Source organism: Chiroxiphia lanceolata, chromosome 2 (genome assembly GCF_009829145.1).
Source record: "Chiroxiphia lanceolata isolate bChiLan1 chromosome 2, bChiLan1.pri, whole genome shotgun sequence".
In the NCBI taxonomy this organism is placed as follows: Eukaryota; Metazoa; Chordata; class Aves; order Passeriformes; family Pipridae; genus Chiroxiphia; species Chiroxiphia lanceolata.
Window position 1 is genome coordinate 84,909,108 of NC_045638.1, and position 13,640 is coordinate 84,922,747.

The 13,640-nt window shown below is 41.3% G+C and overlaps 1 long non-coding RNA gene across 1 annotated transcript; it reads left to right on the plus strand.

The window, feature by feature from the left end:
- Positions 1-518: 518 nt before the first annotated feature.
- On the plus strand, positions 519-11,347 carry LOC116782906. Its single transcript, XR_004355401.1, has 3 exons — positions 519-1,108; positions 10,893-10,986; positions 11,237-11,347. It is a non-coding gene; the product is annotated as an uncharacterized LOC116782906 (long non-coding RNA).
- Positions 11,348-13,640: the final 2,293 nt, after the last annotated feature.

The following is a 13,640-nucleotide window of genomic DNA, read 5'->3' on the forward strand; positions in this document are numbered from 1 at the left end:
GGCCAGGTTGGACTGGGCTTTGTGCAGCCTGGTCCAGTGGAAGGTGTCCTTGCCCATGGCAGGGGGGTTGGAACTGGAAGGTCTTTGAGGTCCCCTTCAACCCAAGCCATTCTATGATTATGTGATTCTATGAAGTGTGTCTCTATGTACAACACAAATGGATGAATAGGAACCATAAGGCTTGGTGTCTACAGGACCCCTCCTGAGAATGAAAAATTAAACAAAGTTGGGCAAAATTTTTTTTCAGAACAAAAGGAAGGGAGAAGAATGTTTAGTTTGAAATTTAGTTATGAGACATTTGGTTGCCATAAAAACTTCTGGTTTTTATTATTTTTAGGGCATACGTTAAACCATAAGCTCAGAAAAGACAGTTCATCTGGCCAGCTTCATGTCTGCCTTAAGAGAAAATGAACCACTGTCCAGTTCTATCCGGCAGCTACAGACAAAATCTGCTGTTTTAACTTTCTAATTGAAAAGAGGGAAAAAATACCAAATATAGATCCCCCCCCCCTCGTATGTATAATTATTAAGAAACAAGAGCTCTGGTGAAATTGGGCTGCACAAGATTTTTTTAAAAGAAAGTGAAGTCCAAGATCTGAATGTTACTGTGAGCCATTGTTGAGGCAAAGAGCAGTAAGTGGCAATATAAGTAAGGGTGAAGAGGTATTAGCTGTGCTATATTGTCAAGTGATAACACACAGGCTGACTTTTCAGCACCTTGTGAGTAAGCTGAAAATGAAACAGTCTACAGGTGGGAGCCTTAATGAATGGCACTGTCAGGAGATAATTTCTCATGGTTGAAGAAATCTTTTATTCTGCAGGGAAGTGAAGTAACCTGGCATTATGGGCCTGTGCCAGATTCCGCTGCAGACAATGGAGCGATTTCAGAGGCCACTGCGTCTGGAAGGAAGAATGACAACCCACAGTTGGCTCAAATGAGTCCCCCCATTGCTCACTGCTGATGCAATGCAGCAGCAAAGTCCTTGGAGTTCCCCACTGCAATGACAGTTCACCAGCTGGCTCCCTCTACTTGCCCTGGGACACAGACCCCTGCTCATCAATGCTGTTTCCTGAAGTGCTTTTGAACTGCATAAGAAAGAAGTTAAAGGTGAGAACACTCTATCCCTTTGAAAAAAGTTTTTTTTTGAAGGCAAGGATGATGCAGACCGGCACTTTGGAGAAGCAAGTCCTATCATCATCCCTGCCCCTACTTCAGTTCAGGACTTCAGGGATGCTCTGCTGCTGTGGTTCCCGAATCTGTGCAAAAAGTGTGAGAGCATGTCCAACCTCAATGCAGCGTTATGATGATAGTTACAGTTGTGACTCTCCCATGACTAAATGGTGTGCTGACTGGAAGGGGAAGGGCAGACATTTGCCTCAGATGTGCTGCATTATAAGATGATACCACTCAGAGAGAAAGAACTCTCTTTCTCAGGTTCTCCCAGACTGTGATTGCAAGGGTGGTGGGTGTGGCACTTATTCCTAGTTCCCAGAAGCAAGAGGCTTTTACTGTCAAGCTCTTAAAGGAAGCACGCGAGGACTGAGGATCTGAGTTGTCTGGTTTATGAAAAAGGTTGCCAAGTGGGAAAACTGACAGCTAAGTGTATACAATGTCCTTCCTGTGTTGGCAAAAATTTTGTCATCAGCAAGCGTGACACAATGGAGCAGCATGGAGGACTCTAGCCTAGGAGATGATTCCTCTGCACGAATAAAGACAAGTAAAAGCCAGTCATGACCACTCTAGGTTCCTTTTGCAGGTCTTTAGGGGCTTTCTCAGAGGGTGACTTATTACATCCTAAAATGAGATATAAGTTAGGCCAAAAAATCATTCCTTAAAAGCACTCATTTCCTTCTGCTGTCTTTTAGGAAAGGTTAAATCTAACTTTTTGATGTCTACAGTTACATGAAATGAACCCCACTCAGTGTGTCCATCATCTTCCTAGGTAAATAGGGATACTTGAGCACTTAGTTGCAATTCTCTCAAACAAGAGGTTTTCTACTGCACAGTTCCACCTGCAGACTTAACTGCAAATAAAGAGCTTTGCTTGAGACAGCTCAAGCTTTACAGAAAGTTTCTAAAACTATTGGAAAACTAATCTACTACTATATGAGAAACACAAGAGGTAACGCTGAACTGAATATACAATATGTTTAGTAATAGTTTCGTGGTGGTTGGTTCCCCCTTATCTCCCCCCCCTCCCACCACTATCACCTCCCTCCGCGCTCTGAGTTCTCTATTTAAAGGCTTAATGGGATTATCTGTCAGACATGGCATGAGACTCTCTAAATAAATTGAGTATATTGTGTGGAAAGTTTTGATCAAACTATGAGGTGCATAGCAGGAAGAAAAAGATTAATATTTTAAATTCATCTTGGTTCAAAATTTGCAGCTATATATATCATATATATGCTGTAAACTATACAGATCTTGGGAACTCCTACTATTCATATTACTGAAAACATTTCTAACGAGTGATATTTAAACTAACAGTGCCTCTTTTAATTTCATAATAGTGAAAACTTGTTGAAATAAAACAGGCATCTGGACTTGCTCCAGCAAGACTGAGATTCTTGTAAGACACTGCATCTTCACCATTTGGATAAACAGCATATCAAAACAGTGAAGTAATTCCAAAATAACACCTTAAAAATAAAACATCCACTGCAATTGCATTCCCTGAGAACTTCGGGAGTTTCCTGAAAAAGGGAATCTTCAGTGTTACACAAAATTGGATTGAATTAATCACTACTGGTTTTGTTTCCATGTCAGACTGTGTCTATCTGCTGGGTGTAGATTCTGCTATAAGTTTCATGGCTCTGTCTGGCAGTTTTGAATCCATCATGTACTCATCTGGGAATAGTGAGCTTTATAAGTGCTGTATGTGACCATGAAGTTCCTGCATACTTGTGAGGTCATTGAGGATATTAGTAGATGTCTTTTCAGCTCCCATCAGAGATCGTATCTCACACCCAGCTTGTTCATAGAGAATCCTGTATTCAAGGCACACAGCAAAAGAGAAGGTTGTCCCCACAGTGAGAGGCCCCCTGCAGAGCAGATGAGTTGGACACAGCACTTGGTCAAACCGTTCAACATCTGTCTGTCAGCCTCTGCAGTGATTTTGCTTGGCTAATGCTGGGGAGGGCCTTTCCTAGTCCCCTTGTACAGCCAGAATTGGTGGCATTTCTAATGAGATGCTTGAGCTCAGACTAAGTTTGATGCCTGGTCATCTTGCACCAGCATAAAGGCACCCTGAAGTTAATAGTGTGACTTGTGAGTGAGGGACCACATAAAACTTCAGACTATGTTCTAGCTATGGTCCATCTGTTCTAGCTATGGTCCATCTGCTCAGACAGAGCCTGTGCAGTTAAAACCTCCCTGAGGGAGAGGAATGGTTGAAGATGGTGTTCTTGGCAAGATCATCTTGCAATGGATGTAGGCCCTGTGGGGACTTCAAAAACAGGTCTATCTCCACATCTTAAGGAGGCAAAGAAAAAGGAAAACCAGTCAGGGATTGGGACTACTTTATTGAGCGGTTCTGTCTTAATTTCTTAGTCAAGTAAGCCTTTGCTGGTAGAATTTCTCTGAGTCTATATAACCCCTTGTGAATCAGTGCTTCTAAGCAGAATGAACATTGGGGGCCAGGGTGCACAGGATGGCTGTTTAGCCATGACAGCCAGCACGTGGGACCATCTGATAGGGGCCTCCGGTCTGAAACACGAAGAGCCAGGTGAGGTCAGTTATGATTAGCTTGGAAACATGTAAGCAAGATTAACCTTGGCTAATTTTAGCCATCTAAAAATGGTGCCAGTAGCCTAAGGAAGGCCACCTTTAAACAGAGGAGAGGAGGCATCTCCAGAGGGCAATCCAGCCCACCCGTGTTAGATGCTGATGTTATTATGGAATGAACTGCAGTCTGGAATTATTTTCTCTTGGGCATCAATAGAGGCAGGCTAGACAGCTCATGTGGAGAGGATGTTTGGCTCTTAAAGTTAGACAGCAATTCAGAGTTAAGTGCTCCTCACCAGAGAATTGCTCTTGGGTGGCTCTTGTTCACATCTTGTCAAGATAAGCTTGGGTTGTTTTCCAAATCTGGTGTATCCAACTATGAAAACAGTGATGCTTCTTCTCCCAAATAGGCAACATGTTTCACTAACTTATGATTCCCATATGACAGATGACATCTTTCATTTGCAAGCTACTAATTGCAATTTTATGCTTCTTAGCTGTGACTGCAGCTGCAGGACTGCACTTGATTCTGGCTACCTAGCTCCATATCAGACATAGACAAATTGGAGGTAAATTAGAAAAAAAAATACATTAAAGGTGAATGAAGAAAACTTGCATAGTTTATCACGGGATGAATCTAACAGTCTGCACTTGCAGTTTAGAGTATACAGGACCCTAATGAGGAATTATTTCAAATGGCACTAAAGAATATAATGACAAGAGCTTTATGCAGTGAGATTAGAAAAGACATATTTGGGCTAAATGTCACCAGAAAAATTTCTGACTGTGCGAACCGGTTGTGAAATAGTATCCCAGGATGTTTCCACCCGCCCTTCCCCCCAAGATATATAAACTGTGTGAGGCAAAACATTAGGAAGGGGAAACTATCCTGAATATCACGTAGCAGTTTAGGTAATCCAATAGATCTTTCCCAGCACTAGTTGCTACAATCTACAGTTCAAAGCCTAGAAGATAAGGAAAGTTTATATTTGATGATATGTCTTGCAGAGACATGTCCCATAAGGAATATTTATAGCAAGTCTGGATTTCTTATAACTTATTTGTGACACAGTGTGCCTTTCAGTGCATTTAGAATTTAACATAACTTTCTATCTTCATTGATCTAAGACAAGCAGGGTATAGGTATCTGCCTGCATTTATCAACAGCCCAAGACAGTAGGTCTGAGAGGTATCCTGTATAACTCCACGGCAACATTCCATGGACACCTTGGTAGAAGACTTACTGGGGCAGGAAAGGAGTGAGCAGTGCACTCAAACCAGACATCTACACAGATACTCCCTGAACGATAGTTCAGCTGCTCTCAGAAGAAGTAAACGTACTTACACTGCCCTCATTCTAGTTTATTAGTGGGAAGATCCTATATAACTACTGATTGGAGTTGCGTACCTAGGCCACAAGGAAAGGCCCTGTCCAGAATTACCTTAGGTTCTGCAAAACACTTTGGTGTTTCACTTGATAGTTGTTACCCACACAAAGAGGGGTTTATAGCTGAAAGGAAGCACTGTGATCCAGCCTGACATCCTGTGTTACCCATGGAGCTCTCTGCTCCGGCCACTTGTCTTGTTTGAGCTAGAAAGCCATTTTAAAGAACAGTCAGTCTTGAACTAAAAATTACCACAGTGTAGGTATACGTTACAGCCTTTGGTTCATCACTGTCTAGTTATTTCTATTTATACTTCAACTGTGTAGCGAGATATCTTATGGTCAAAGGCCTTAAAAATCCAAGTGTACTGTATCAGTAAATATATGTAAAATATATCAATACTGTTATTCTAAAACTTGGGTGGGCTTTCATCAAAAGCAGTATTATTCTTTGACAAAATCTGTTTCCATAAATCTTTATTATACTACTTTGATCTTTTGTGAAATATATTGCCAATCTGTTTATGTGATCTGAGATTGGAATCAAATAGAAAAGCCCACATTTATTTGGGTATCTCCATATATCCTATTCTAATACTCATATCACCCTCACTTTCTTCCAGACTTCTACAGTTTTCCTTCTATTTTAGAATTAATTGAAAATTGACAGTAATGGTCAAGAGATCTTCTTGAAAAGTTTCTTTAAACTCCTGATTTTAAAATGTCTAATTTTAGAAAGAGCTGTAAGCAATTATATTTAACTCTTGGAACTATACCTTTGTTAACTGGCAAGGCAAATATATATTTTCTGTGTTGATTTTCAGTCTAGGAAACTGTTGTAGGTAATTTTTAGACAGTCCCACTGTTACTGTGGGAAATCCAGAATAGATCATTCAGCCTAAGTTACTTTCTCTATACACTACAGAGAGATGTTTTACGTAGGTACTTATCCTGTGGTTCAAAAACAGTTGAGATCAATGGTTTCCCTTACCAGTGACAGAAAAAGCTGATGCCATTTTTGACGTACAGTTTCTGCTATTTTGAGATCACTGCTTGCTGGTTTAGTTATAGTAAGTGATTTAAACTGTCTGGTCAAAGAAATCATTCCACTAAATTGGTAATATCAGTTAGACCAAATTGATGTTTAATAATGACCAGGCAAATTCTTTTTGCTTATTTTCCAGGCTGAGTATTAGCTTAAGGAAAATTAGATATTTTCTTCCTTGCAAGTCTCTTGGTTGCTTTGCTGATTCCTTTCATGATGTTTTAAATTTAAGCTAATGAGTGCGCTTTTGCTCTACATTTTCACTTTCTCCTTTTCCATCAGTTTAATGCCTCAGCCTGATCCCAGAGAAGTCCATATGTCTTTTTCTTGATTTGGAGCCCATACAACTGTAAATTTCCCTGGGAAAAGTAGGCCAATATTTCTCAAAGGTTAAACTTCAGTTATTTACCTTGCTTTTACCTAGATTCTGCCTAGCACCTTACCAGTTCTTCCAGATCACCTGAACATTCCTCTTAGTGGCTCCCTGCTGAGATCTCTGCTCTCAGTAGTACATGGGATGACTTGTCCTTAGTATTCATTTAGACCATCAGTAGTCATTAAATCTGTTTAGAGAGCCCTAGAGTACTTCAGGTTGCCTCTGGACATCTGCTAGTCCAACCTCCTCAAAGCAGGACCAAGTCCAAAGCTGAGCCTTAGATTCCCCTTTTAAGCCCAGGAAAGCCCCCCTCTTGTAGAATATCCAACAAGGACCATCCACTGACTTTTAACAGGTTGTGACTTCTTTACGGAAATGTTGGAGTAGAGGAGAGTGACTGGCAGAAATATCAAGCATGGCAGAAAATCTGTGATCCCTGAAAAGACACTTTCATGCCTGAATGGATGCTTATGCATCAAAAGGACATTCACATACCGAATATGACAATCACTGGACTGACTATTTTCCCCTGTTTCACCCCAGTTTACTGTTATCTGGTTGTGAAGTTCTCTGTACCCCAGTTTGTTATTTGAAAATTTATGTCCTCCATATTGTCTTCTCCTTCCCTCACAGTTTTCCCACCAAAACTTGTTTACTCCCTTGTCCTCCCCTGCTTTCCCGCTCCTCTGCCTGTGATTGCTTACTGTTTGGTGCAGTGCAGGGGTAGCTCCTATTGGTCCATTCCCCTAGAGACACCCAGATTCCACCCACCTTTACCCTGTTGTCCTATCCCAAGAGTCCCTGAGTTGTCAATCCTTTGCTCCTCCCCTACCCTGAGTCCAGCCCCTGTTCCAACCCTATATAAGTCCTTGTTTGCTCTAATAAAATCGGCATTGCTGCACCAGGCCTCAACTGTGTCAGAACTCTGATCGCAGTGCCCGGTCCCATTCCCTTTTACCCCTGTGGGCTGTGGCACAGAAACATGTACAGCCTCACAGGTTGAGACTTCCACAGTGATCTTCACCATACCTTCTGTTCTTTTCTAAACATTTTGTGCATATATGGCTGAAGGAAACAATTAATAGCATGTTTAGAGGTTGTGCGTAAGAACGATTCTTGCACATAATAATGCAAGCTTGATTCTGTTCTCAAAGACAAGTGAAAAACAATCAGAAAAACAAAAAGAATCACAGGATTGTTTGGGTTGGAAGGGACCCTAAAGATCATCTAGTTCCAACCCCCCTGCCATGAGCAGGGACATCGTCCACTAGGCCAGGTTGCTGAGGGCCCCATCCAAGCTGGCCTTGAACACTTTGAGGGATGAGGCATCCACAACTTCTCTGGGAAACCTGTTCCAGTGACTCACCACCTTCACAGTAAATAATTTCTTCCTAATATCTAATCTAAACCTACTCACTTTCACTTTGAAGCCATTCCCCTTTGTCCTATCACTACATACCCTTGTAAACAGTCCCTCTCCAGCTTTCTTGCAGAGTCCTTTAGGTACTGCAAGGCTGCAATAAGGTCACCCCAGATCCTTCACTTCTCTAGGCTAAACAACCACAACTCTCTTTGCTTTCTCTCGTAGGAGAGGTGGTCCTTCCCTCTAATCATCTTTGTGGCTCTCCAACACATTCACGTCTTTCTTGTGCTGGGGGCCCCAAACCTGGATGCAGCACTCCAGGTGGTGTCCCATGAGAGCAGAGTAGAGGGGCAGAATTGCCTGCCTTAACCTGCTCGTCACGCTACTTCTGATGCAGCGTGATACAATTGGCTTTCCAGGCAGCAAGCACACATTGCTGGCTCATGTCCAGCCTGACATGAAAACAAGCAACCGTTTTTTCTCATTTTCTTTAACATCTCAAAAAATATTTTCTTGCAGTTTCTCATATGTTGTTTAGCATATTTTATTTATTTATTATATTTACCATGTCAAAGCTGACTTGGAATATTTGTGGCATACAGCAGGTTAATTTCCTAAGAGCTTAAGTTCTTTACTCACACTGAAGAGATGGGTTGGATAAAGTGAAAGAGGGTGAAATATAAGAGTTTGTGATGTACAGGAGATTGACTTAGATAATACTGTGCATCTTTCACTGCATCAATCTGAAACTATAAAGGGTGTGGATTATAGTAAACATGACGTCCTGATACAAAAGGTACAACCTGTATGTGTGCCTCGAAGTACACTAACTTTACTGATTTGGAGACACACCATTAACATATTTGAAAATAAATACTTCACAAGCACTCGTTAAATATTTCCTGCATCACCAGCATGAAGGAATAAGGATACAATTCTCCATTGTACTGCAACAGGCATGATTATAAATGGAAAGGCAGCTTTAAAATAACAATTTCTCTATTATGTTTCATTAAAAGCCAGCTGTTTGCTACCAGCAATGAACACAGAAGGATCTGTGACAGCAACACTCCAAGTTATACTTTGTCTAAGTGTACAGTGCTTATAGTATTGGTAGTAGGTATTGGTAGCTGATGACCTGTTCCATCATATGATTTTCAAACAAACTCTCTTTTACCCTTGCTACAAAGCTAAGTACATTTTTTTTCAAAGTTCTTAGTAAATAATTGCCAAATGTCCATTTACATAAATAGAATGGAGCAGAAATTCCTAACTGAGGCTGTGGGGCTGGACAAACGATTGCAAATGTTAAATATTTGATTGGACAAAAGCCAAATTTTGAATGTCATGGAGAGTGGCCAATGCCAGGCATCCAATTCTTCTACAGGACCTGAATGTTGGAGCCGGAGCTAATTGTTTACCCAGTCTGTCTGCCCGGGCAAACAAGCTCCTCGAAGCTCATTGCTGTGAGTCTGCTCGGATCCCCATTCCTCAGCCTTTATGTACTTATTAGGCTTACAATAAAGGACTGCACCGAAGCAAGCACAGACTGTTAACAAAGAGAGGGAAATGCCGGGCCTGGCAGTGTGTTGTGAATGCTCTTACTCTGAATGTGAATGCGGAGTTTCTGTTGTGAGGGCAGGCGAGTAGCAGAAGGAGAGTGAGATGAAGTTGAATCCCCCGTACTGAATTTGTCAGGGAAAGCTGACAGCTGACTGAGCTCTGATTAGGAGCCGATGACCTGATCCTGCAGGCAATATTCTCATTGAAATAAATGGGAGCTCTGTCTGATTAAGAAGAGTATTGTATTGTATCGCTACAAATATTATTAGTATTTCTCTGGAATCCACAAGTCCTAACTCCATTTGGAACAGCACTGTGCTATGCATTATAAAAATGAAAAATAAGAGCTACTTTCTCACCCTATTTTGCATTCAAGAGATGAAAAAATGGTCTATTTGTCTAAGTTTTCACACTGTATTTCTGGCACAACCTGGAATAAAGCAAGCATCCCAGAACACCCTTCCAGTAGTTAATATTACTCTAATTTAATTGGGTTTCTCAGCTACATCCCTAACCTTAGGACTAAACTCATTTTTGAGTTTCATGCTCTTTCATATTCTGTATTCCTCTGAGTAGTTTCAGGAGACTGACAGAGATTCCATAATACAACCCCATGTGTCATTCAGTGAAGGACAAGACTTTTAATTTGTCTCTAATATGCTTGAGGAGATAACAATAAATTTGTGGAACTGATTTTCTTTCCTCCGGGAAATGTTTGAGGAACAGAAAACAAAAGAAATGTGGAGCTGGAAAACAGCAGCTTTTGAGGTTAAACTGTTTTACTTTTAGAAGTTATCTGAGGAGCTGTTTGTTTCTTCATGGTGGTTAATTAATGTCATAGTTCGACAGAGATCATGGAGTGTGGGAATTAAAGAGAGACTCTCAGTTTAGGAAAAAACTTCTGTGATTTCCCTTGGGAATCACTGGTGTGCTGCAGCATCAGACTCCTTGTGCACCAGTACCCTGCTCCTTTAGCACGTGTCAGGGTCCATGTGGAGGCAGGCAGACCCTTGGGTCTTCCTCGCTCACTCAGTCTCTGGCCTTTCTGCTGAGACAACTGATAAATATGTAAAAAAGTGCTGCTGTTGGAAGATGAATTTAGATTACAAGCCTGTGTATCCAAATTGCCAGCTGGCAGTAACTCTGGTCGCTGCTGCCTTGGTCCTGATTTGAATGCCTGACAAAAGGGGAATGCTCCATGTGCCATTGTCTGGCTCAGTCATAATGCTCCTCTGATTCTTTTCTAACCCATTGAGCAAGACTTTAAAGTGGGTTTGTCTGTGGATGTAGATGAAATCACAGATGAGACAGGGCCCTGGGAAGGCTCTTATGCTCCTCAGAGGCAGAGGACATCCTGGGAAGTTCCTGAACACTAATATACTGCCTGGGAAACAAATTGGAGGAACTGTAGGTCTGTGCATACTCTCTCTTCAGGAAATACAGAGAAGATGGGAAGAAGGCTGGGCTCAGTGTCAAGGAGAGCTCTAATGGGCAGGATGACTAGATATCTCCAGAGGTCCTTTACAAAGTAAATTTCTTTACAATTCTCCATGACATTTCAGTACTTTGAAGTATTAGAAGCCCCAAAGTCTGTTAAAGTACAGTCCCAACAAGAATTTAAAGCTGTGGGTTTCATGAAGGGGTGGGCTGGAATAGAAGGTACTAAGAGAGAGGGGTGGGATAAACAGAGAGAGTTATAGTTGTACTGACATCTCCAAGTTGCTTACCCTTAATTAGACTTTCCTTTGAATGCCTGATGACTTTTTTTTCTTCCTCAGTCCTTCATGTCTCCTTCTGGCCTTCCTTCCTCAGCCCTGGAGCCTTCAGAAGGGGGAGCTTTTGCCTGTGCTGCCAAGAAGCCCATAATCATTTCCATGCCCAGCTGCAGGCAATATCATTCTCCACTGTTACAGCAAATAGTAACCTGGAATAAAAATTCACTTTGAAAGCTGCTTTGCAAACAATTATTTGAAGGGATACTACAATCAGAGCCACAGCAGAAAGAAATCTGAAAGCTCATATTTAAGCCTTTCTTTAAAGTGTTTCAGAAACTACCCTGACCAATCACTTTGCATATTCAATTATATCAATTTACAGCAAATGAAAACTTATGTGCAAGGATAGAAGCAGTTAATTATTTTATTAGACTGTGGTTTCAGTGCAATGGATAGGAAGTACATAGTTCCATGCCTAACTGCATTGGGTAGTTCTTACAGCCTTCTCATTATTTGGGTGGTGGGCTTGCTACACCCTGTCTCAAATAGCCCTCTGGGAGTTAGAATACTGGAGAAGGAGGTAGTTGCCACTTTAATTCTGCACTTATATTTTCAAGGGATTTACAAGGTCCTTTACGACTTAACTGGGAATGACTGCAAAGCCTTTTTCACTCAGTGATTACTCTGTGGTCAGAAGATAATTTTTCCAGAAGAGATTTTTCTGAGAAGTTGAATGCATTCAAGTTCAAATGCTCTGTGGAGTTACAGAATTGGACACTGCTCCTGTCTACCTGCAGAAGAAAGGGAATGGCAATAAGAAAATGTAAAAGCAAGCTATGTACAGGTAATTGTGCTGATCCTTTATTTCTTCCATCTCTGATCTTCCCACTGTGGGATCCAGATCTTCGTACAGAGAAAAGAAGCCACACAAATTAGGAATGATGCACAACACTGCCATAAGGGAATTTGGACCAAGTTACCTGCAGCTGAGAGATGCAATTTGACAGAGTCCATCAGGGTCCAGTGCAGTGCAGGGAGCAGCTGGAAGGCAAAGAAAAGTTACTGGGATACAGCAATCAAATCAAAATCACATGTGAACTTGAATGTCTCAAGGACAAGGAGCCAGTGGCCAGGCAGGGGTTCATGCCAACTGTTCTAAAATGTCAGCATTTCTCTTGCTCCGTGGCTCGGGGATACATTATCTTTTCTGGGTCAGGCAGCCTGAAAATATCCCTGTGGTGAAAACAGGTGATTCAAAACCTGGCATCTCAACTGGTCCTATGCCCTATGTATATGCTTCTGTAAACCTGCTGCAACACAAGGCTGGACTCACATACTTGGCTAAATAGCAAGTGGGGAAACAGATACGCAGCTTGTCTCATCCAGAGCTGAGGACAAGCTGTGGGCAGTGCTAATGAGGAGAGCAGCTGCCTCCACAGTCACCCCTAGGTAAATCCTCACTGCAAAAAGATAGCTTATTCCTCCATCATAGATATTAATGCTGATGTCTTCTCAAAGCATAAGACTTCCTTACTGGAAGTCATTTTGCACTATCCCTGGAAACGGGTCACTGTGGAAAATTTTTATCCCCCTATTTGTTGGATTTTACCAAGCACCAAGTGTTTTTACACACACACATATATATAGGTTATATAGCCCACTAGACTGGGCTGACTGAATAAAAGCAAGTCAAAGGACATTTTGACTTAGTATCTAGATTTCACCGGGAAAAGACCTGTGCATTTATTTCATCTTTGTCTACCTACTGATACTGTAACTATAATTAAAGCATCTACGACTGTCTGAAAATATTCTGACAGCACTTCTTCCTGTTTCATCTACACTCAAAAATTCCTCTATAACAGTGCTGACTTTGATGATATTTTGGATTGAATTCTTTGACTAATTTTTCATTTCACAACAACTTGTTGTCTCCAAACATATTTTGTTCTATCCTACATTATATTAATACTCCCAAAAGCTAAAGTCACAATAGCATTCTTTGTTCCTACCATAATAGAAGTGGCATTAAAATGTCGGCATTTCCTGTGGAATGGAAGCTTGAGGTTTCAGATAGATCTAATCCCTTTGTTCTATTCCCTTTATTATTTTAATATAGACTAAAATATTACGGTCAGGGACTCACACCTGTTTTGTAGAATCCAGCTGTGTTCTCATAAAAGCAGGGAGACATGGTTGTTTCATAAAATGATCTTAACCTCCATGAAAAATTTGGTTGAAAATCAGAAAATGTACTTCCAGCCAAAACCAGTCAATAGAGATTCTGTCTCTTTTTGCTGCTCAGATTAATTTGAACTTCACATGTCACAGGGAGGAAAATGGAATACATTATCATTGATGAGCGAGGTTGGCAAGCTGTCTCAGAAAGTTGGATGGAGCCAGGAATGATGTGCACAGCTCCACTTACCACCCCTTTAGCTTCACTGAACAAACTTCCTCCTCATTT